We start from the raw sequence: 26,243 nt of genomic DNA on the forward strand, positions 1-26,243 counted from the left end.
GCAGATCAAGGCTGGATTTGCTGGATATATGAGTATGTTTATAAGATAACTTCAATTAAAAAGGTTAAAGGGGAGATAGAAAAAACAAACACATGAGGGGGGGAAAGGGGGGGTGGTTCCTCTCTAAGGTTAGATTGCTTTTCATGTACATCAGCTTTTCTCTCACCAACATTTCTCTTCCCGATGAATAGTGCAATCACTCAGGTGTGCAAGTACTGATGTTTAATAATGACCTTGTAAATAGGTTTATTTGCCAAATTATAGTGGTGCTGTGGAAACATTACCGTGTGTGCCTTGTAGGGATGGGCCAAGCAGTCACCCCCCCAGTTCGGTTTGCACCAGAACACCTTGAACAGGCAAAAAGTTCTAGCGAACATGCAAACTCTATTAAAGTCTCTGGGACAGGAACATGAAAAATCAAAAGTCCTCATATAAAGGGATATATGCAAGGTATTGCCATAAAAAGTGTATGGAGACCCGGGTACTGCCCCAGGGAACATGTATTAACCACTTGACCACTGGGCACTTAAACCCCCTTCCTAACCAGACCAATTTTCAGCTTTCGGTGCTCTCACACTTTGAATGACAATTACTCAGTCATACAACACTTTACCCCTATGAAATTTTTGTCCTTTTTTTCACACAAATAGAGCTTTCTTTTGGTGGTATTTAATCACCGTTGGGTTTTTTATTTTTTGCGCTATAAAAGAAAAAAGACTGAAAATTTGGTAAAAAAATGAATTTTTCTTTGTTTCTGTTGTAAAATTTAGCAAATTAGTAATTTTTCTTCGTAAATTTTGTCCAAAATTTATACTGCTACATATCTTTGGTAAAAATAAGTACAACTTGGTGTATATTATTTGGTCTTTGTGAATGTTAGAGAGTCCAAAAGCTATGGTGCCAATATCTGAAAATTGATCACACCTGAAGTACTGATGGCCTATCTAATTTCTTGAGACCCTAAGTGCCGGTTCACATAGGGGCGACTTGTCAGGCGACCTAGTCGCCTGACAAGTCACCTCCCGTTCTGTGCTACGGAACCGTTCTAATAGGAGCGACGCAAGTAGCTCCGACTTAGAAAAAGGTTCCTGTACTACTTTGGGGGCGACTTGGGGCGACTTACATAGACTTCTGTACAGAAGTCGTTTTGCAAGTCGCCTCGGAAGTCGTTTGCAGGTCGCCTCGCTGAGGCGACCTGCAAGTCGTGCCGCCCCTGTGTGAACCGGCACTTACATGCCAGAAAAGTACAAATACCTCCCAAATGACCCCTACTTGGAAAGAAGACATTCCAAGGTATTTAGAAAGATGCATGATGAGTTTTTTTGAAATTGTCATCTTTTCCCACAATTCTTTGCAAAATCAAGATTTTTTTTTTTCTTTTTTTTTTTTCACAAAATTGTCATATTAGAAGGTTATTTCTCACACAACGCATATGCATACCACAAATTACACCCCAAAAAACATTCTGCTATTACTCCCGAGTACGGCAATACCACATGTGTGAGACTTTTACACAGCGTGGCCACATACAGAGGCCCAACATGCACGGAGCACCTCCAGGCGTTCTGGAGCACCCAGGCCAATTCTTATATTTCTCTCCTACATGTAAAAATAATTTATTTGCTAGAAAATTACATAGAACCCCAAAACATTATATATATATTTTTTTAAGCAAAGACCCTAGAGAATACAATGGCGGTTGTTGCAACTTTTTATCTCGCACGGTATTTGCGCAGCAATTTTTAGAACGCGTTTTTTTGGGAAAAAAAACTGTTTTGTGCTTTAAAAAAAAACAAAACAGTAAAGTTAACCCAATGTTTTTGCATAATGTGAAAGATGAAGTTACACCGAGTAAATAGATACCTAACATGTCACCCTTCAAAATTGCACACTCTCGTGGAATGGTGCCAAACGTCCCTACTTAAAAGTCTCCATAGGTGACGCTTTAACATTTTTTACCGGTTACATGTTTTGAGTTACAGAGGAGGTCTAGGGCCAAAATTATTGCTCTCACTCCAACGTTCGCAGTGATACCTCACATGTGTGGTTTGAACACCGTTTTCATATGTGGGCGGGACTTACGTATGTGTTCGCTTCTGCATGCAAGCACACGGACATGGGCGCTTTAAAAAATTTTTTTTTTTTTTTTATTGTTTATTTTACTTTATTTATTTTAGTTTGACACTTTCCCCCCCCCCCAAAAAATTTTTGATCACTTTTATTTCTATTACAAGGAATGTAAACATCCCATGTAATAGGAATATGGCATGACAGGTCCTCTTTACAGTGAGATATGGGGTCAATAAGACCTCACATCTCACCTCTAGGCTGTGCCTGAAATAAATAAAAAAAAAAAACGATCTTGGCTTCGATCGTAGCGGTGAGTCGGTAGAAGCACCGGAGGGTGGCGGGAAGGGGGGGGCGTCCCCTCTCGCCTCCCATAAGAACGATCAAGCAGTGGAACAGCCACTATGATCATTCTTATGGTGTAGGAAATCGCCGGCTAAAAAAGCTGATATCTGAATGATGCCTGTAGCTGCACCCATCATTCAGATATCCCCGCTCAAAGTCAAGGACGTCATATGACTGTGGGCGGGAACTGGTTAAAAATTGCGGAGTATTGCGAGGTATTGCAGAGTATTGCGGAGTAGTGCAGGGTATATTGCGGGGTATATTGCAGAGTATTGCGGGGTATATTGCAGAGTAGTGCTGGGTATATTGCAGAGTATTGCGGAGTAGTGCAGGGTATATTGCAGAGTATTGCGGAGTAGTGCAGGGTATATTGCAGGGTATATTGCTGGGTATATTGCAGAGTAGTGCCGGGTATATTGCAGAGTATTGCGGAGTAGTGCAGGGTATATTGCAGGGTATATTGCTGGGTATATTGCAGAGTAGTGCCGGGTATATTGCAGAGTAGTGCCGGGTATATTGCAGAGTATTGCTGTGTATATTGCAGAGTAGTGCAGGGTATATTGCTGGGTATATTGCAGAGTAGTACCGGGTATATTGCAGAGTAGTGCCGGGTATATTGCAGAGTAGTGCCGGGTATATTGCAGAGTAGTGCCGGGTATATTGCAGAGTATTGCGGGGTATTATGCAGAGTATTGCGGGGTATTATGCAGAGTATTGCGGGGTATTATGCAGAGTATTGCGGGGTATTATGCAAAGTATTGCAGGGTATTATGCAGAGTATTGTAGGGTATTATGCAGGGATGGCTGAGCATGGAGGGATGGATGGATGTGACTGCAATTGTCACTGAGCACCGCTGTGGGCACTACACATGCAGCCCATAGCGGTGCTGCCATCCGATCCCTCCCCCTCTCATGACATGACGCCGGTCTGTTGACATGTGATCGCTCCGTCATTTGACGGAGCAATCACATGGTAAACGGCCGCGATCAGCGGCCGTTTACCGTGATCCGTGATGCGCCGGGTCCTCGGGACCCGGCGGTCACGGAAGTTCTCGGGTGCGCGCCCCAGGGGGCGCGCGAGAGCAGTATTCTGGGAGGACGTCCATGGACGTCCACCCAGAACTAGCCGACCGCGCTGTTGCCGTCTTTCGGCTATGGCCCGGTCGGCAAGTGGTTAATGCAAAAAAAGTTTTTAAAAAGATTGTTTTTTTCAGGATTTTTCAGTGATTTTAATAATGCTTAAAGTGAAACAATAAAAATTATATATTCCTTTAAATATCGTGCCTGGGGGCCCCCTTAGTCTAACTGTAAAGTGGTGCATCTGTGTAATGTGCAGTGCCGCAGTGATAATGACATTTCTAAAGGAAAAAATGTGATTTAAACTTGCTCGCGGCTGTAATGTATTGCCGGCTCCCAGCAATATAGATGAAAAATGTATGAAAATAACGGCGTGGGGTCCCCCCAGTCCATAAAAGGCCCGAGGAACTCCACACTAAAATAAAAAAAATTGGCATGGGTTCCCCCCAAAATCAATACCAGACCCTTATCCGAGCATGTAGCCTGGAGGCCAGGATAGGGGGGACGAGCGAGAGGCCCCCCTCCTGAACCATACCAGGCCACGTCCCTTCAACATGGGGGGGTGGGTGCACCTTGTCCCCATATTGATGGGGACAAGAGCCTCTTCCCGACAACCCTGGGCTGTGGTTGTCGGGGTCTGCGGGTGGGGGGCTTATCAGAATCTCCCTTTAACAAGGGTGCCCCCAGATCCCACCCCCCCGTGTGAATGGGTATCGGGTACAATGTAGCTCTTATATAGGCAAGGGCGGGGCCACCCGCTGTAGTAACCGGATGACCCCGCCCCATCTGACGTTACATGATGTCACCGGGTGGCCCCGCCCCTGCATATATATAGCAGCTGTCAAAGAATGCAGCAGTCGCTAGGAGGCCTCCCATGGAGGCGGAGCTTTTTACATTTTTTCTATTTTCCAGGTCCGTCGGGACACTTTTTTTTTCTTTTTTAATAAAGGAATTGTCAAAACCCTTCTCTTGTGGTTTTTACTTTTTGACACTTTTTTTGGTGAATGGTTAAAGGTACAATGTACCCGATACCCATTCACATGGGCGGTGCGGGATCTGGGGGCCCCCTTGTTAAAGGGGGCTTCCAGATTCCGATAAGTCCCCTGCCCGCAGACCCGACAACCACCGGCCAGGGTTGTCAGGAAGAGGCCCTTGTCCGCATCAACATAGGGACAAGGTGCTTTAGGGGGCACCCCAAAGCACCCTTCCCATGTTGAGGGCAAGCAGCCTGGTATGGTTCAGGAGGGGGGACGCTCGCTCGTCTCCTCTTTTTCCTGGCCTGCCAGGCTGCCTGCTCAGATAAGGGTCTGGTACTGATTTTGGGGGAGACCCCAAGCCAATTTTTTTTTTAATTTTGGCGTGGAGTTCCCCTTAAAATCTATACCAGACCCAAAGGGCCTGGTATGAATTTTGGGGGGGACCCCACGCCGTTTTTTTCTTAATTCTGTTGAAGGGTCCCCCTTAACCACTTCAATACACTGTGTTATATACTCTGCACTGCACTATATACCCAGTACTGTATTATATATACCACACTGATTGCACTATATATTCTCCACTGTATTATATATACTACACTGACTGCACTATACTCTGCAATGTATTATATATACTACGCTGATGGCACTATATACTCTCCACTGTATTATATATACTACACTGACTGCACTATGTACTCTGAACTGTATTGTATATACTACACAGACTACACTATATACTCTGAACTATATTATATATACTACACGGACTGCACAATATACTCTGAACTGTATTATATATATTACACTAACTGCACTATATACTCTGCACAGTATTATACAGTATCTCACAAAAGTGAGTACATCCCTCACATTTTTGTAAATATTTTATTATATCTTTTCATGTGACAACAGTGAAGAAATGACACTTTGCTGCAATGTAAAGTAGTGAGTGTATAACCGTGTAAATTTGCTGTCCTCTCAAAATAACTCAACACACACCCATTAATGTCTAAACCGCTGGCAACAAAAGTGAGTACACCCCTAAGTGAAAATTTCCAAATTGGGCCGAACGTGTCAATATTTTGTGTGTCCACCATTATTTTCCAGCACTCCCTTAACCCTCTTGGGCATGGAGTTCACCAGAGCTTCACAGGTTGCCAATGGAGCCCTCTTCCACTCCCCCATGACGACATCACGGAGCTGGTGGATTTTAGAGACCCTGCGCACTTCCACCTTCCGTTTGTGGATGCTCAACAGATGCTCATTAGGATTTAGGTCTGGAGACATGCTTGGCCAGTCCATCACCTTTACCCTTAGCTTCTTCAGCAAGGCAGTGGTCATCTTGGAGGTGTGTTTGGGGTCGTTATCATGTTGGAATACTGCCCTGCAGCCCAGTCTTTGTAGGGAGGGGATCATGCTCTGCTTCAGTTTGTCACAGTACATGTTGACATTCATGGTTCCCTCAATGAACTGTAGCTCTCCAGTGCCGGCAGCACTCATGCAGCCCCAGACCATGACACTCCCACCACCATGCTTGACTGTAGGCAAGACACACTTGTCTTTGTACTCCTCACCTGGTTGCTGCTACACACGCTTGACACCATCTGAACCAAATAAGTTTATCTTGGTCTCATCAGACCACAGAACATGGTTCCAGTAATCCATGTCCTTAGTTTGCTTGTCTTCAGCAAACTGTTTGTGGGCTTTCTTGTGCATCATCTTTAGAAGAGGCTTCCTTCTGGTACGACAGCCATGCTGACCAATTTGATGCAGTGTGCACGTGGAACCTGTCCTGTTAAACCCTGCGCTCCAAGGCCACCCTTTTTTGAATCCTATTAGAGCCTCTGGCTCTAATCAGGTGCCTAAAAAACCACCCCCTGCATTGGAATCCATGACCTGGCACTCTGATATGTAGACATGGATAGGGTAGGTGATGCCTGTGCGCCCTCTATGGATGGGCCGCGGCTGAGCGTGTCTATGGGAATGTTTGACCACTCTTCCGGAAGCGCATTTGTGAGGTCAGGCACTGATGTGGGGGAGAAAGCCTGGCTCTAAGTCTCTACTGTAATTTATCCCAAATGTGTTCTATCGGGTTGAGGTCAGCACTCTGTGCAGGCCAGTCAAGTTCCTCAACCCCAAACTCGCTCATCCATGTCTTTATGGACTTTGCTTTGTACACTGGTCCAAATCATTTGGTAGAGGGGGGATTTTGGTGTGGGGTTGTTTTTCAGGGGTTGGGCTTGGTCCCTTAGTTCCAGTGAAGGGAACTCTTAAGGTGTCAGGATACCAAGACATTTTGGACAAATTCATGCTCCCAACTTTGTGGGAACAGTTTAGGGATGACCCCTTCCTGTTCCAACATAACTACGCACCAGTGCACAAAGCTGAATTGGGCTACTGCCACCTGCTTTTTTCCTGGTCACAGCCGTGGCTCAGGGCTAGATCTGTGTCAGGCAGGGAAACCAATGGGTGGCCTGACCAGTCAATAAAAGCCTCTGACTGAAGCAGATGTCAACCCACAATGCAGCTGTGACCATGAAAACAGCTGGTAAAAAAAGGGCCATTAATCAAGCTTCAGGATACGTTTTCGGGCTAGTCTGCATGGGGTTATGGTATCAGTTAAGAACAATTTAAAATCTGGATGTGTTTTCCCGTATTCCTTCAAGTCAATGTGAATGCATGGCAAATACACCTCATATACCTCTCAAAATACTAAGTACACTAGCCCTATGAGGACTGTTATTATAACTTAAGGATAGTGAGCACAGAGGGAAAACCTAAGTTAAAGACAGGGTTTAGGTCTGCTTTAAGATCACATTAGCAGCTTGAGAACAGAGCTTTAATAAGATTACATGTGTCTTGCAGCTCTTAGCACACATGTATGCATAGTGTCTTGGGTAATTATAATAAGAAGCTTAGCTGATGGGTCACTGCTACTAACCTTCTGTGAGGTGGCCTTCATGGATGATCACACAGACTAAGGTAATTAAAAATAGACAATCCCCACATGGACAGCTCATGTTGGCTATTAACTGACAAATTGTTTTTACATATGTAGATTGCTGTCAAAACAGAAGACACCCATCAAAGGTGGTCTGAGTAAATCTAGAAATCACAGGGAAAGCAAACATCTGCAGTATGGATTCACAATAATCTGCTTTATAAAATAGTAAATGAAAAACTCTAGTCTGGGATTATTCAATACTGCAATGCAAAATCATAAATAGATACAATAAAACCCGTGGCACCTAGTGCCTAGAGCTTGTTGTAGTTTGTACATCATTATTGGTGTTTACCATGCTTTTTTCTTGGTTGTATCTGAAATGCCTAAACAACAACCTCCTACCATGTTCAAAAAAATGGTTGGTTGTCATACATTATTTTATGTTGGGCTGATTTCATAGTAATGCAGCTTGATGTCTCTTAGCGAACATTTAGAAAGCAGTATTAATTTGTCTGACCTTAAAGTGGTTTTAAAGGCTGGAGTTTTTTTTACCTTCATTCCTTTTGTGTGCAGCATCCCCCCCCCCCAGCCCCCCTAATACTCACCTGAGCTCCCTCTCAATCCAGCGATGTACATGAGAGCTGAGCTTCCCCCAGGTCACTCATTCTTCATTGGCTGAGACAGCAGCGGTAGCCATTGGCTCCTGCTACTATCAATCACAGCCAGTGAGCCAATGAGGAGAGAGCAGGAGGTGGGGATGCTCTGTGCAAAACCATTGCACAGAGCAAGTAAGTATGACATGTTTCGTTTTTTTTATAAACCTTTAATGTCACTTTAACTGCCACCCTGATTTTGGATTGGGTGAATTGGTTATCTAACTGCTTGCGGTCCACCCTCCATAGAGTATGTGATCCATTCGCCGGAGTAGAGAACCCCGGCTGTGCTCCGATTGGCTGCCAGACATTACCGAAGAGAGCCCTGTGTAGGTGGGGCCACACAGGGCTCTCTTCTGACAGGAGGAATGTGCTGTTTTTTCTTCCTGCAAAGGAAAAAAGTGTCAAAAGTATCAGTTAGGTGTCCGATTTGTCCGCCACAATATCGCAGTCCCGCTATAAGTCGCTGATAGCCGCCATTACAAGTAAAAAGTCAATACAAATCCCATAAATATATCCCATAGTTTGTAGACGCTATAACTTTTACGCAAACTAATCAATATATGTTTATTGGGATTTTTTTACCAAGCATATGTAGCAGAATACATTTTGTCCTAAATTGATGAATAAATTAGATTTTTTACATTTTTTTATTGGATATGTTTTATAGAAAAAAGGAGAAAGTAAAAAATATTGTTTTTTTTCAAAATTGTCATTTTTTTTGTTTATAGCGCAAAAAATAAAAACCACAGAAGTGATCAAATACCACCAAAAGAAAGCTCTATTTCTTGGAAAAAAAGGACATACAGTACATTATATTTGGGTACAGGGTTGCGTGACCACGCAATTGTCAGTTAAAGTAACGCAGTGTCATATCGCAAAAAATGGCCAGGTCATGAAGGGGGTAAACCAGTGTTAATTTTAGTCTTAGGACTAAAATGGCATTTTAGTTTTAGTCCCATTTTAGTCTTCTGCAATTGTTTTAGTTTTAGTCGTATTTAGTCGACTAAATCTCCAGTACATTTTAGTCGACTAAAATGTCCTACGTTTTAGTCAACTAAAATCTCCAGTACATTTCAGTAATTGCAATCTAGTTTTAGTCATAGTCTTTTGACTAAAATGGCATTATAGTTTTAGTCTCATTTTAGTCTTAGGACTAAAATGGCATTTTTGTTTTAGTCTTATTTTAGTCTTTTGACTAAAATGGCTTTTAGTTTTAGTCGTATTTTAGTCATCTCAATTGTTTTAGTTTTAGTTGTATTTTAGTAGAATAAAATAGAATTCATTTAGTCGACTAAAATGTTTTAGTCATTTTAGTCCATTAAATCAACACTGGGGTAAACCTTCCGGAGCTGAATTGGTTAAAAAAAAAACACTTTACACAACTGTGATAGCTTAATGTGCACACTTAAAGAGGTTACAGTGGAACCTTGGATTACGAGCATAATCCATTCCAGGAGAATGCTTGTAATCCAAAGCACTCGCATATCAAAGCGAGTTTCCCCATAGAAGTCAATGGAAACTAAGATAATTTGTTCTACACTGATTTCTATGGCATGCAATACCGCATGTGGCCAGAGGTGGGGGGTGCGGTGGAGTGACTCAAAAATACTTGGAGAACGCTCAGCTGCACTCGGAACCCTCAGAAAGGCTCGAAAACACTCAGGAACTGAGAATTTTCAAGTGTTTCCGAATATTTACGAATGTTTTAGAGTATTTCCGAACGGCTCCGGGTCTCACCGGCGCCCCGTACCTCTGGCCAAATGCGGTAGTGCACACCGCAGAGGCTTGAATCCTGCTCGTTTTGCAAGACAACATCGCAAACCGAGTCAGGATTTTTATATTTCAATATTTTTATTGTTTTTACAGTATACAAAAATACGTTACATTCAACTTTAGATAAAGTGATTCTGGTGACAATACAATACAAGAAAGGTACACAACAGCAACAAACTATTATAGATGACCGCAAGTAACACAGCCCTATGTCCACCCAGCCTAGGAATGGGTTAGTCCTCGGGCAAACGGAAGATGGGGTGCCAAGTGCACTCAGTCATATTGTCCGAGTGCTGTGGGGTGTTGATCACGTTCAACCAGCCAATAAGGTATCAGGAGAAAACTAGGAGGTTGATTGCCCATAGTGGCCCACCTCTCCACCCCAAGGGGAGCTCACTGTGGAAATAACGGGTCGGGGCTACCACTCCTAAAAGTCTAAGCGGCCGGTCGGGAAGGATCAGTATGTCTACCCCGATCTACCGTAACTGTTGTGTTATGAGGGACGGACTGAATACTATCGAGCAGTCTTATTCGTTGTACCATAACTGGAGCCAATTGTATCCCCCTGGAAACTAGTCAACGTGAGGAGCAATTCGAGAGGAGAGGAACTAGCTTTGGTTTTGTGGGGACAGTTTATTATAGGCGAGGCTATAATTGGGCGCCCTAGCTGTATGCCTCCCCCCGTCTGCTCCAAAATTAGGTTCAAGGGGCTGCAAAGGGCCTCGGTTCCTCAGGTGGTCAGAGATACCAAACGTTCTGGTCCCTAGGGTATTGCTTGTCTGACTCTTCGGTATATATCGTTGTAGTTTAGGAAGCTAAATGAGAGTCATCAGCTAAGATCCACCTGTGAGAGTATCTGCCGAAGGGAGACGCATCGTCTCCAAAAGGAAAGAGAGAAATTAGGAAAGAAAACAGGCATAGGCGTGCGCACAGGGTATGCCAGGTGTGCCTGGGCACACCCTAATCGCCTTGTGTGGTGCATATTCCCCCCTGTTTAGACCACTGATATTTCATCACAAAAAAAAATGTTACAAAATAAAATACTTTAAAAAGAATACAAATAAAACTACTGACACTGTCCACTGCCCTACTGACACCATCTGTACATATACACATGCATATGTATTTGAGCTTTGGGGTGCACACCCTAATGCAAGAGGCTGCGCACACCTATGAAAACAGGGAAAGAGGGGAGTGACAGCAGGAAGGAAGGTCACCTAGAGAGTAGACAAGAAATTGTCTAGCTGCCTGGATGTAATGGTATACCTATGTAGGCTGCCCAGGGTTCCCAGATTAATCTGAATTAGCAGGTTTCACTGCAGAGATTGGTACCAAGTGCCTTTTCCAATTCCTGGCTATGGTGATTTTGGCTTATAGGAGCATATAAAAGATAATTGATTGTGTATGTTTGGGTATTTTCTCTACCTGGAAGTTGGGAGTGCTATGTCAGGAACCTGTGGAACTGTGACCCCTGTGATCTTTCATAATATGTGGAAAAAACTGTTCCAAAAGACCTGAGGGCATGTCCACCATATGTGGAGTAGAGAGCCAATATGGCTGCATCCCCTGAAGCACAGAGGGGATGATTCGGGAAATATTTTTGCGAGGGTGGCAGGGACTCGTTACCAACGTGTGATAATTTTAAGGCTGGCTTCCATTAGAGAAATGTTCATGATGCCTTTAAAAGATCTGTGAAAGCATTGATACCACCTATCCAAGTCCCACTCGTCTGCTAGGTCTTGTTCCCAAAGTTAGGCATAGAGAGGTTTATTTAAGGCTCTGGCTACTGAGGTATAGAGAATGGAGATACCCCCCCTCTGATCCTTTATGTTGGAGCACCAAGTCCCGTACTCAGTCAGTGTGGGGAGATCGGGTTTATTATGTCATTTGGACTGCAAAAAGTGTGTAATTTGGGTCAGTCTATATCTTTCTGAGTCAGGCATTTCCAATTTACTAGCGCAGTACCCGACGGTGAGGGGCCCCATTGAGTTGAGGAAGTATCCTATTCTATATAGGCCCTTATCGAGCCACTATTTGAATGCAAGTATGTTTTGGCCAGGGGGAAGTCTGGATTGTGGAATAAGTGAGCAAGTGGACGCAGGGGGGAAGTCAGGGAGGAGTGTTTCTGGTGTCTTTCCCTTAAGGTCTTCGAGTGGCAGAGGGTTGGAGCTAATATCGCTGGTCTGAGGCGAGGAGGAGCCCAAAGCAGATAATCTATCGTGTAATGCGATATCGCCTGTCTCTCCATCAGTAGCCAGTCTGGTTTAGGGCTCTGTGAATAGGTGATGAAGATCTGAGCTATTTGAGCTGCTTGATAATACCACCAAATATTTGGAAGTGATAGACCCCCCTGGGATTTGAGTCTAAAAAGTATCTCTTTGCAGCAGCGTCTGCCCTTGGATCCCCAGATGAATTTCAGGATGGAGGATTGGAAACAAAGGATTTGCGCTTTCTTAATCGGAATTGGGAGGGATCGGAAGAGGTACAGGAGACGTGGAAGGAGAGTCATTTTGATGGAGTTCACCCTACCCAGCCAGGATAGATCATGTTTGGACCATGCGAACATGTCAGCTTCAAGTTTTTTGAACAGTGGGGGGTAATTGTTGGAGTATAACATGTCAAATTTGGGGGTTAAGTTGACACCCAAGTAGGGAATAGAAGTCGGGCTCCAGACGAATGGGAAGTGTGCCTGCAGACGTTCCAGTAAGTCAGAAGAATTTGAAATGTTCAGAGCCGAGGATTTGGAGACGTTAACTCAGAGACCCGAGGCTGCCCCAAATTGATCAAAGAGCTTAATAATGTTAGAGGTGGAGATAAAGGGCGATGTGATGAAGAGGAGTAGGTCATCTGCGAATAGGGCACGTTTATGTTCTTGAGGATCGCACATGACTCCTTTAATGTCTGGGTGGTTACATATGGCAATCGCCAATGATTCTATGGCGATAGAAAAAATCCGGGGCGATAATGGGCAGCCCTGTCTGGTACCTTTCTCTATATTTAACAGTTCTGAATACCTGCCCTGCATTCTCACTTGAAGACTCGGATTAGAGTAGAGGGAGTGTAGTATGCCTAGGAAGTTGGGGCCTAGTCCCCATCTTTCCAGAACCTTGAAAATATACGACCACGTTACCTTGTCGAAGGCTTTCTGAAAGTCAATGGAAAGTAAAAATCCCTCCTGAGGGGCCCCCCATTCCAGTGAGAGCCCAGGAGGGTCACCACGTCTATAGCCCTTCTCACCTGGTCCAGTCCCTGTCTCCCTGGGATAAACCCAGCCTGGTCTTTGTGGACATACTGGGCTATGAATGAGGAGAGTCTGTTTGCTAGTATTTTTGTTAAAAGCTTAAGATCATTATTGATCAGGGAGATCGGGCGATAGTTGCCAGTCACAGTGGGGTCTTTTCCTGGTTTAGGAATGACTGAGATGTATGCCAGGTTCAAGAATTTAACCAGGGGAAATCCCAGCTGTAAGGAGTTAAAAAACCGGACCACATAAGGCATCAGGGTGTTGGAGAATTTTTTGTAGTATCCCACTGAGAACATATCCGAACCTTGTTTGAGTGTCTTGGTGGTCTCAATGACCTCCAAGGAGGTACAATTTAGGATTTTAAAAAAATAATTGCTTGTATTGCGAAATGCTCGTTAACGGTGTTACTCGCAATCCGAGGTTCCACTGTATAGAACTGTAAAATTGATACATTTTTCTGTGCATCCAGTCCTGTGTTCTCTTATATTATGGCCTTTGATTCGCTCATACATTATGGCTTCTTTACCTTTAAAACTAAACTCCAAGCAGCCGTAAATGACCCAAAGCAATACAATAGTAATTATTAATTCATTATAAATATTTTTTTAATCAGGCAGTGTATGTTTTTTTATTATTATTATTATACAGGATTTATATAGCTTCGACAGTTTACGCAGCGCTTTACAACATTAGGGAAGACAGTACAATACAATACAATTCAACACAGGGGGAATCAGAGAGCCCTGCTCGTTAGAGCTTACAGTCTAGGAGGGAGGGTCAAGTTATACAAAAGGGTAATAGCTGTGGGGGATGAGCTAATGGAGAAAATAGTGCAGTTGTTAGATGGAGGCAGGATAGGCTTTTCTGAAGAGGAAAGTTTTCAGGGATCGCCTAAAAGTGGATAAATTTGGAGACAGTGTGACAGATTGGGGTGGGGAATTCCAGAGGATGGGCGAGGCTCGGGAGAAGTCCTGGAGGTGAATATGGGAGGAGGTGATAAGGGAGCTAGAGAGCAGGAGTTCTTGGGAGGAACGAAGAGGGTGATTAGGTTGGTATTTTGAGACTAGGCTAATGATTTGGCTGGGGGCAGAGTTATGGATGGCTTTGTAACTTATTGTTAGTATTTTTAATTTAATTAGTTGGGCAAGTGGCAGCCAATGGAGGGATTGGCAGAGAGGGGTAGCAGACACTGAGCGGTTTGTAAGGTGGATGAGTCTGGCAGCAGCATTTATGATGGACTGAAGGGGCGATAGTCTATTTAAAGGTAAGCCAATGAGGAGGGAGTTGCAGTAGTCAAGGCGAGCGATAACCAGGGAGTGAATCAGGAGCTTTGTGGTGTCATTGGTTAGAAAGGGACGTAGTTTAGAAATGTTGTAGAGGTTGAGGTGGCAAGCTTTGGAAAGAGTCCAGGATAACACCTAGCATGTGGGGATGGGTGGATGGTTGTGCCTTTGCTCTTGACAGATAAGTCAGGGGAAGAGGCACGTGGGGGAGGAAATATTATATTATATTAAATATTATATTTGACTTGGTACTAGCCTATTGTAGTCTCTGTACAGCAGAGCTCAGAGAAAGTGAGGGAGAAGAAGCACAAGGGGCCAGTCAGATGTGTTGTAGTACAAGGAACATGCTGATAGAAAGCAACGCATTCCTTTATTATATGAACTTTCCCTTTTTTCAGATGCCAGCACCATGTTAGATGTGGGCTTTTAGCCTTTTCTGTGAATCTGAGACACCCACTCCTCATGCGTGTCAGTGAATTTGATGCTCCATTGGCTGGCTTTGGAACTCTGAAGCAAGCTGTCACAATTATTTCCAATAAAAAAATAAATAAAACTGGGGGGGGGGGGAGTGGGAGAACCTGGTCATATGACGTGTCAGAATCATGTGACTGCCCTCGTAACCAATTACAGAAGGCTCTATAAAGCATTCCACAGTCTCCACACCACAGCCAGTATTTTATGAGATACTCGTAAAATGCAAGTGCAGTGTGGCGTAATTACTGCAGTGTCCAGCAAAGAGCAGATAGCAGTATTCACTGTCTGCTACAAATAGGCCCCTTAGTTTAGGAAATGCTCTCTGCTTTAGGGAAGTCTTTGCAAAGTGAATGGCTAGATCACCCCAGCATTATGTACAGTACTAAAGAAACCCTTACTATCAGTTTATTTAAAGGACATGTTGCATGCTTAGCAGGATAAAAAGGACTAAATCTGTAGATTAATAAAATTTAGCATTTATTGCAAACTGGAATTTTGGAGTAAAAAGTCACATTTTTTTTTCTTTTACATTTGCTGGAAGTGCTTTAAAGCTAGATGTCTTTACAGACATTTACTCGTCTCCTGATTCGTTATTCATCCTCACACTATTTCCCGTGCATGACCCCATTTTTAGCCTTTTCTCCTCTCAGGATCTGAATAGAATGTGAACTTTTCAACTTGTTGATATGCGGTGTGAGTGTTACTCTTAACACCATTGCTCATTTAAGCCTTTCTTCCTACTATCCACCAGAAATCCATTCGTCAACAAATCCAAGTAGTAGTTTTCCATGCAGCAAAGAAAGGATTCATTCTTTAGTAAGAATATTGTGTACTGTATAGGTTGTCACATTTTGTAAGATATTTGCACATTCAAATAACATATTTCTGTCATACTGGGTGATGAATAAATAGTACATAGAAGACAGATGTGAAGCCAGCACAACCAGGAATTAAAGCCTGAAATTAGATGCAAGAAAATTATTGACTTTGGATAATATAGGGAGCAGTTTGTTTGTTTAAGTATTCATAACTCACTTCCAACCTGCAGCACAACAAACTCAGATTCATAAATTTGTGTATTAAAAATTCCAGTGACGCGGTTAAGACATATGGAGCAAAAACTATACAAAAGCCAAAATGTAAGAAACTGAATTCCTCTTTTTTTATTTTTACAACTAAAATTTGTTATTTTCTGTTCTAATTATTGTAAAGGTGAACTTCAGCAAATATAAATAAACAGTCTTCTGCCTAATTTAAAATTATTTTGCTGGAATTTGTAGTTATATGTTAATCATTTTTATGATGAAATGTCTATGATGCCTTGACCACCGGGGGAATTTGAAATCAGCCTAATGCCGCGTACCCACGACCGGACTTTCCGGCAGAAAAGATCCGACGGAATCATTCCGTTGGACAATCCGATCGTGTGTGGGCTTCATCAGACTTTTTCTTTCTAAAATTCTGACGGACCTAGAAATAGAACATGTTTCAAATCTTTCCGACGGAATCAGTTCCTATCGGGAAAACTGCTCGTCTGTATGCTAGTCCGACGGACCAAAAACAACGCAAGGGCAGCTATTGGCTACTGGCTATTGAACTTCCTTTTTCTAGTCCCGTCGTACGTCATCTCTTTCTAAACGATTGGACTTTGGTGTGATCGTGTGTAGGCAAGTCCGTTTCAGCAGAACTCAGAAAGACGGAAAGACCGTCGGAGTCTATTCTGATGGAAAGGCCAGTCGTGTGTATGCGGCATTAGGCCTCATGCACGCTGAAGTAAAAAAATTCTGCTTTTACAGGTGTCCAGTATATATATATATATATATATATATATATATATATATACATATGTATGCCTTTAAACTCAGTTCAGTGTTAGCTTATGTGGCCATGCACACTGGGAATTTAGATCTATATTTTAAGAGCAGTGTATGGGGGCATAAAAATTGGCTTAAAGCTGCTTATGTGCATAACTGTATTCTAGTACCTAGAATACATATATATTCTAGCCATTAAATAAAGCTTATTCTGAAATGCTTCCAAGTGCCATATGCCTGTAAAAACGCATAAATGCTAGATTAGACGCATTTTTTTTCTGCCAACTTCTGACAGCATATTGGAGCATTTAATTAATACATCCAAGTGCATGATGCCTAAAGCTCAGCACACACAGGCGGAATGTCGAACGGCACCGGCTGGTTCAATAGAAACCGGCCAACATTCGGCGAAAAAGGTCTGCTGACCGGCTTCCAATCAGCGCTCTCAGCCAATGGCTGAGATCGCTGACTGGAGTGTTCTGGTGGGGGTTGTCCCCCTGTCAGAACACAATAGAACAGCAAGGGAGATCGCTGTACTAAAATTTGATTTCTAGTACAGCGGCTTCGACCTGAGCTGTCAGTTTTTGTTTTTGTTCAGCCTGCTGGGTTGAATGAAAAAAAATACTAGGTATAAGAATGGAAGTGGTTCAAACTACTGAATGGCCACAGAAGGCAGAGAGCTGGAACGAAAGATACAGCAGAAACAGTATCATATTATATTATATTGCAATGATTATAGATCAAGTAATTTCAAACATTGAATTTAATCAAATTTCTTTGTATTGATCATCACAACTATTTGTTTCTGCTTAGTAAAAACAGCTATTTAGTGATATTTTGTACACCAGATTTCCTTTTTTGAAGGAAATCTGGTGCTTAATAAGCAGTTATATTGTTGTTATGTGTATGGTCAGCTTAAAGTACGGTGACAATTCAGGCATGTGTCACTTGTCACTGCTGAGATGCTATAGATTCTCTACAAATGACTATATCCTTATACAGTAAAAGGAAGCCTTACAGAAGCAGCGATATTGTGGGGTCACAGTAATGGGAGCAAAGACTGGCTGTGCCAAAAGAGCACTGGCAAATTTGTCAGCTTTTAAAGTCGTATTCTTTCTTTTTTCACCTCTTCTAAATACCAAAGAAATTTGGTAATAAAAGAAGGAAATACTGTATGTTACTTATGTACCTATGCATGCAATTAGAGACATATACAATATATATATTCTGCTGAGAATAATACAATTTAGAAATCAAAATGCCTAGATTCCTACATTTCGAAATTCGCTTCATGTACACATAAACAAGAAAATATTTAGGCAGATTGATAAATTAACCATTCTTTTATCGCAGTTCAAAGTAAAATGTAGACAAGACACTGGGTGTTCCAAGATTTGCAATGAAAACAGGGGGAACTTGGCAGGGAAGTCAGGGGATGGGCAGTTATTTGTACAGATGAGAACTGGCACTGAGAGGTTAATGTGGCTTCCCTAGGAGCAGTACATAATCAGCTTAGCAGTGAGCAATGGTCAAGTAATGGTCATTGCCATTAGCATTCTTCAGAAGGATGCAGGTATTTATTTATTATGCCCCCTACCTACATTATTTCCCTCCCTTACTTTGAAAACAGAATAACAATCCTGCAACACTATTTTCTGACAGAAGTATGTGGAGTCTGAGAATACTTCTGCTGGGGGCTCCCTTGGATTATTAATTCTTAGTAAGTCTAGTTTGGGTTAGGGTTGCATATGCTGCTTTTGTCTGTGTAATCTCCAATTATCCACAACTGTAGAATTGCCCATAGTAGTTTACTAGTACCTCGGTGACAGTATTACCTATCACACTTGCTCTTTGTATAAAAAGGATCAGGATCTTTTCTATAAAAGGAAAAGGAACAGTGATCAAATGCAGTGTAAATATATAAAATGAACAACACAACTATTTTATATTAGTTGATATATACTGTCTAGCCAATAGATAAACTATAATGTATAGACGTTTCTGTTGATAAACCAGATGTTACTGTCTACACTCTGAACACTACCCTCACCTTTGGTTTAGCAATAGTCACAGGAGTGATTTGCAGTGTGGTCAATTAGGCAGGTGTATATAGAGAATAGAAGCTAGAAAAATTGGACTTTAAAGGCACATGGATAAACCATATAAAAGTAATAAGGGTTTTTTTTATTTGTAGAAAAAAGAATTTGTACACATAGATATATATAAAATTCATGAAACTGGTATTATATGACCCACACATAACTTCTGACGTCACTTCCAAAATAAACAATTACAATAATACACCCAATGGTACAATGATTGAAGTTCCAATAGTAGTAATCAAATGGGGACGTAGACATGGAATAGTTTGAGTCAGAATGTGAATGCAAATACAAGATATTCTGTCAGAAGAAGCCTTCGTTCTGGTCTGGTCGTTTTTCGCGCATTCCCGACGTTCCGGCGCATGCGCGTTCACGGCCCGGCGATACGGCGCTCGCACACGCGCACTGGTGCACACCCAACGTGATTCCCTGGGCAGCCTATAAAAGGCGCTCAGAGAACCAAACAAGTTGCTGGTTTGTCTCAGCTTCCTGTATTACCTGAACCTGTATCATGTATCTCTGCCTGACTACCCGTTGTGACCCGGATTTGCCTTTGGACTTCTCTTGCCTCTCTCCTGGACCTGACCTTGGCCTGTTTATCGGATTCCCACCATTCTCCTGTGTTTGATCCTTGGCCTGTTACCTGGACTGTCTCCTGTCTCCTAGCCTGACTTTCTGCTTGTATCTGGACTCTCCTTATCTTGTCACCCTACCGTGCAGATCCTGCAGTGCCATAGCACCATCCCGGTGTTTGACCCTCTGCCTAGCTCTGGACTTTCTGCCTGTTGTCTCTGGCTGCACCTGCCTACCAGTACCTGCACAGTGGCTCTTCTCTGTCAAGACCCCACAAGAAAGTCTTCTACGGTCCATTGGGGAGCCTGTGCCTCTTCGTGCTGTTCTCTCCCTGTCCCAACTCCAGGGGGCGGACTGCGCTTAGTCGCAAAGGCGAAACCACTCTCGGCATCTCGGCCTCAGTGAGTACTATCAGTGACAGTACAAACCAGCCATGTCTGAGGCTGACAGAGCGCGTTCCCCATTGGAGATCCTGTGTCAGCAGGTCTCAGCTCTCACTGAGGCCGTCCAAAAATTGCAAGACGGCTACTCCCAAATTGATGGCCGCCTTCAGCAGCTTTCCGGACCATCTCCAGCTCCTGCCGCAGCTTCTGTACCTCCCAGCGGAGGTTCCTCTTCTCAGATACCAACTAACCCCACCGTGGTCATGGCCGTTCCAGAACCTAGGGTTCCCACACCAGAGCGTTTCTCCAGCAATCGTAAGAAGTTCAGGGCTTTTAAAAATGCTTGCTCCCTGTATTTGGCTCTGCAACCCAGGACCTTTTCGTCAGATGTGGTAAAAGTTGGCTTCATCATTTCCCTCTTGGCTGATGAACCGCAAGCTTGGGCTCATAGCCTAATGGAACAGAGGAACCCTTCCACCCTACACAGCTCCACCAGTTCCTACCGCTCCTGAAGCTGAACCGATGCAGCTTGGTCTAGTTCGTGCCCCACTCACTTCAGAGGAGAGACTACATAGGCGCCAGGGCAATCTGTGCCTTTATTGTGGGGGTTCTGGACATTTCCTCCATTCTTGCCCCGTGAGACCCAGTAAGTCCTACCTACGGTCTGCTATTATTTAACAAGTTTCCGGTTCTTCTCAGCCTTATGTTACTCTTTTTGTCTCCTTAGAGCTTCATGAAAAGGAGGTTCACCTACCCGCTATAGTTGACTCCGGAGCATGTAGCTGTTTTTTGGATGCCTCACTAGCCGCAAGCTTGCATGTTCCTTTGACCACGAAGAACCAAAGTCTACGGATTCACTTCGAAACAGAATTAAAGACTCTTAAAACATACATTGATGAAAACCTTGAGAAAGGGTTCATTCGCTCCTCCTTATCACCGGCCAGGGCTGGTATTTTCTTTGTAGAAAAAAAAGATAGATCCCTCCAACCTTGCATTGATTACAGGGAATTAAATAAAATTACCATCAAGAATCGGTACCCGCTTCCTCTCATCCCGGAACTATTCCAACGTTTCAGATCCGCCCGCATCTTTTCCAAACTAGACTTGCGTGGCGCATACAATCTTATCCGGATCCGAGCGGGCGATGAATGGAAGACTGCCTTTAGATCCAGGTTTGGACACTATGAGTACCTGGTAATGCCGTTTGGACTTTGCAATGCCCCGGCCACGTTCCAACACCTAGTGAACGATATCTTTCGCGAATATCTTGACAACTTCCTAGTAGTCTACCTAGACGACATTCTCATTTTCTCTGCCACCATGGAACTCCATCGGGTACATGTCAAACTGGTTCTTTCGATCCTCAGAAAACACAAATTATACCTTAAGGCGGAGAAATGTGAATTTGAAAAGACTACAGTGCAATTCTTAGGATTCATAATCTCAATTGACGGCGTTGCAATGGACCCCCAGAAGGTCAAAGCAATCCAAGAATGGCCAGCTCCTGTAGATAGAAAAGGGGTACAACGGTTCTTAGGTTTCTCAAACTTTTACCGAAGATTCATTGTAGGGTTTTCAGTTATCGTGGCTCCCATCGCTCAACTTACATGACAGCATAATCATTTTCAATGGTCCTTGGAGGCTCAGGAAGCGTTCTTAAAATTGAAAGCACTATTCTCATCTGCACCAGGCTTACGACACCCGGATCCAGCCTTGCCTTTCATTCTGGAAGTTGATGCCTCAGAGACCGCTACTGGTGCCATCCTCTCACAAAGACAAGGGCCCAAGGCTCTACTACATCCCGTGGCTTTTGCATCCTGGAAATTAAGCATCCCCGAAAGAAACTATGATGTAGGCGATAGGGAGTTATTGGCCATCAAATTCGCCTTGGAGGAGTGGAGGTATTTGCTTGAAGGGGCGTCCAATCCTATCATGATATTTACTGACCACAAGAACCTGGAATACCTGCGAACTGCTAAACGTCTAAGACCCAGCAAGCCCGATGGGCTCTCTTCTTTTCCCGATTTAACTTCCACATCTCTTATAGACCAGGTTCAAAGAACGGAAAAGCGGACGCACTTTCAAGGATGTTCCATGAAACTTCTCAGGTAACAGAGCCAAGCACCATCTTGTCTCCGTAAAATTTCCTCCTGGTTACCCAGGGGGACCTAATGTCCGCAATCAAATCCGCATCCGCTCAATGCTCTGAACCCCACGTATCTTCTATGGAGAAACGCAATGATCTATTTTGGTCTCATGGAAAAATCTTCATCCCGCTGGAATCTAGGCTCCTAACCTTACAATCCTTTCATGACCACAAGCTAGCAGGCCATTTTGGGTCACAAAAGACCATGGAATTGATCTCACATTCCTTTTGGTGGCCAGGCTGGAGACAAGACTGCAAAAACTATGTTTCATCCTGCATCCCTTGCCAGCGTAGCAAGGGCTCAAATACAAAGTCGTGGGGCCTACTTAAACCCTTGTCCATCCCTGAACGCCCATGGGCGGAAATCTCCATGGACTTTATTGTGGATTTGCCTCCATCAGGGGGATTCACGACTATATTTGTCATAATTGATCGACTTTCAAAAATGGCACACTTCCTGCCCATGGTGGGTACTCCCTCTGCCTCCGCTACTGCTAGCATGTTTTTTAAAGAAATTATCAGGCTTCATGGTACCCCGGTGAGCATCACCTCTGACAGAGGGATTCAATTCACTTCAAAATTTTGGAAGGAATTATGCAAGACCTTGGAAATAAAAATTTGCCTGTCCTCTGCTTATCATCCTCAAAGTAACGGCCAGATGGAGAGGACAAACCAAACCCTGGAACAATACCTCTGATGTTTCTGTTCCGATTCCCAGGATGAATGGTCCTCCCTCCTGCCATAAGCGGAATTTGCATATAACAACTCCATCCATTCCGCTACCAACCAGACACCTTTCTGGTCTAATTTTGGATTCCACCCTTCCTTTCTCCCAGTTTCCATCCCTGAATTATCTGTCCCTGCAGTCCAGGGCCGAGTAAACTCTATCCAGTTAAATTTCCAAAGAATCAAAGCAGCGATGCAAAAAGCTCAGGATGACTACCAAAAGTACTACAACAAGGGAAGGAAGGAGAACCCGGCCTTTAAAGTAGGCGAAGAAGTGTGGCTATCAACTACCCATCTCAGACTGCCAATTCCCTCCCGGAAACTGGGGCCAAAGTTTATAGGTCCTTTCAAAATAAAAAGGGTAATCAACCCAGTTGCTTTTGAATTAGCTCTACCTGATGCTTACAAGGTGCACCCAGTCTTCCATGCATCCCTCTTAAAACCCATTGTTCCCAGCCCTTTTTCTGACAGAGAAAGACCTCCACCGCCACCGGTCCTAATCGACGGAGAAAACGAGTTTGAGGTAGAAAAAATTCTAAGTTGTAGAAAAAATGGCAGACAGCTTTAGTACTTGATCAAATGGAAGGGGTATCCTTCTGAGGATAACTCCTGGGAACCAGCCAGGAATCTACTTGCTCCACGGCTTCTCCAGGCATTTCACCGAGAGCATCCAGAACTGATGTCAGCCTTGGGTGTCCAGAGGCCACCCCTCGGGGGGGGCACTGTCAGAAGAAGCCTTCGTTCCGGTCCAGTCGTTTTTCACGCATTCCCGGCGGAACGGCATTCCGGCGCATGCGCATTCGCGGCTCGGCGCTACGGCGCTCGCACACGCGCACTGGTGCACACCCAACGTGATTCCCTGGGCAGCCTATAAAAGGCGCTCAGAGAATCAAACAAGTTGCTGGTTTGTCTCAGCTTCCTGTATTACCTGAACCTGTATCCTGTATCTCTGCCTGACTACCCGTTGTGACCCGGATTTGCCTTTGGACTTCTCTTGCCTCTCTCCTGGACCTGACCTCGACCTGTTTCTCGGATTCCCACCATTCTCCTGTGTTTGACCCTCGGCCGGTTACCTGGACTGTCTCCTGTCTCCTAGCCTGACTTCCTGCTTGTATCTGGACTCTCCTTATCTTGTCACTCTACCGTGCAGATCCTGCAGTGCCATAGCACCATCCCGGTGTTTGACCCTCTGCCTAGCTCTGGACTTTCTGCCTGTTGTCTCTGGCTGCACCTGCCTACCAGTACCTGCACAGCGGCTCTTCTCTGTCAAGACCCCACAAGCAAGTCTTCTATGGTCCATTGGGGAGCCTGTGCCTCTTCGTGCCGTTCTCTCCCTGTCCCAACTCCAGGGGGCGGACTGCGCTTAGTCGCAAAGGCGAAACCGCTCTCAGCATCTCGGACTCGGTGAGTACTATCAGTGACATATTCGCTCTACATGTTGCGCATAGGGATACGTTTCTTCAGGAGCATAAAGATCAAATAGTCATCAGCCACGGAAATATTATAGTTGTAGTTTGCGGGTAAGCAAGGGGATGTATAAATATATCCAGGGATAGATGACCAACACACAGCTAGGGAGACACAAGTGCTGATAATGTAAATCAGCATATGTGTATTAAAGTTACAGAGCTTGTTCAAACATTGTAGGGAGGCAAGCTTAAGGCTCAAAAAGGCTGGTACCTTAAAGTTCGATCCGCGCTATGTGAAGTGTGTATCTCCTGGTATCCCATTAGCAACTGCAGTCCATTACTGCAACTGAACTTTCCTGTGTATTTTGTAAACAAATTTGACAAGAAAGATGAAAGGGCCATAGAAGTACCATCTGTGACTATATTGGACCCTCATCTACTCTACAGAGAGATTTTCCATCTCACAGAACAACAATCTAAGCATCAGCAGACCAAGATCAGACTTAACTGGGGCAGGTTAACTTAACAGTTACCCTTTACGCACACTAATGCTGCGTACACACGAGTGGACTTTTTGACCAGACTGGTTCGACAGACCGAGTCCGGCGGACAATTCGACCATGTGTGGGCTTCATCGGACCTGCAGCGGACTTTTTCAGTCGAAAATCTAATGGACTTTAGATTTGGAACATGTTTCAAATCTTTACGTTGGAACTCTGCCGGACCCAGTTCCTATCAAAAAGTCCGCTCGTCTGCACGCTAGTCCAACGGATGAAAACCAACGCTAGAGCAGCTATTGGCTACTGGCTATCAACTTCCTTATTTTAGTCTGGTCATATGTCATCACATACGAATCTGTCGGACTTTGATGTGATCATGTGTAGGCAAGTCTGTTCATTAGGAAAGTCTGTTGGAAGTCCGCCGAAAGTCCGTTGGATAGTCCGTCGGACCAGTCTGGTCGGAAAGTCTGCTCGTGTGTACGCGGCATAACAGTGTGTTTTATTTAAGACATGCACCATTTACAGCATCTGCTGTAGCAATTCTGACCTTTAAGAAATGTCTGTGACACTCGCTGCCACACCCAGAAAGGAATGTAAGGCCGCCTGTCAGTTTTTCAGGCGGACCTGATCGAACGCTCCATGCACCTCATTCCATCCCCCCATAGAGAAGAGTGGGGCTCTGACAGGTCCGTCTTTGCACAGTGAGAGGAGATGGACCTGTCACCCGCACACTCAGCGGGGATCAATCCGCTGAGCAAGCGGAATCCATATAACGGACAAGCCTGTGTGAAAAGACCTTAACAGAGTTTAAATTATGGTATCTTTCTTCAAAAAGGCATTAGGTTCTTTCATTTCTGGTTAGAGCCTTTATAGATTTAGCTTTACAATTTTAAAATACAATTTTAATTAAACTAAAAATCAGCGCAAGAAAATATTTACAGAAAAGATATTAGAAATCATACAGTTGCCAACAGCAAAATAAACTGGATTTAAAATAAAAAACACTGCCTGGTCTTTTGTTTCATGCAGGATCCAATTTGCTGCAGAGTAAATCCAATTGAAAGGTAAACAAGAAATTCTGGACAGCCGCACTAAAAAGTAATCTTCGATAACTATTTAAATATGATCATAAAATACATGCCACAGCATCACAAAGCAGGAAAACTAAAGTAAATCTAATCTGATGAATCTGAGTAATTGGCTCTCTTGAATAACTCTTAGCAATCCTTCATAGTTATGCAGTAGCTGAGAGCTGCTGAGCTGCCAAACCAGTCATCTGTTTTGGTCTTGAAAAGGAAGTTAGCATAATCAATCAAAGGGTCTAAACTGGTATGCTGAAGGAACGTTTAAGGCAGGCCATACACGGTGCAAATTTCTTTCCTGCAACCACATAACTTGCATGATTCCCTCATCAACACAGACAGAGGAATCCCTTCTGCTGAGCAATTGTCTGCTCCCAACGGGGGGGGGGGGGGGGGGGGGGTTGGGCTGTGTTTGGGTGGGTGAATCCGTCCCCGCTGGAAGAAGACAGTGATTATCGCTAGTGGCTATAGTAGCCACTAGCGATAATCGCAAGAGAATCCGGCAGGCTTGTTGTACCCAAGTTGATTGATTAATCAACTTTGTACATTCAGCCTGCCCATTAAAGGTTTGAATCTTGACCGGTTCCTGCTGAACCAGCCGAGATTCAAACCGTGTATGGTCGGCCTAAGTGTTTTATAAGTTCAGCAGACATCCCCTTAATGTT

The sequence above is a fragment of the Aquarana catesbeiana genome, linkage group LG10 (genome assembly GCF_042186555.1).
Source record: "Aquarana catesbeiana isolate 2022-GZ linkage group LG10, ASM4218655v1, whole genome shotgun sequence".
NCBI classification, from domain to species: domain Eukaryota; kingdom Metazoa; phylum Chordata; class Amphibia; order Anura; family Ranidae; genus Aquarana; species Aquarana catesbeiana.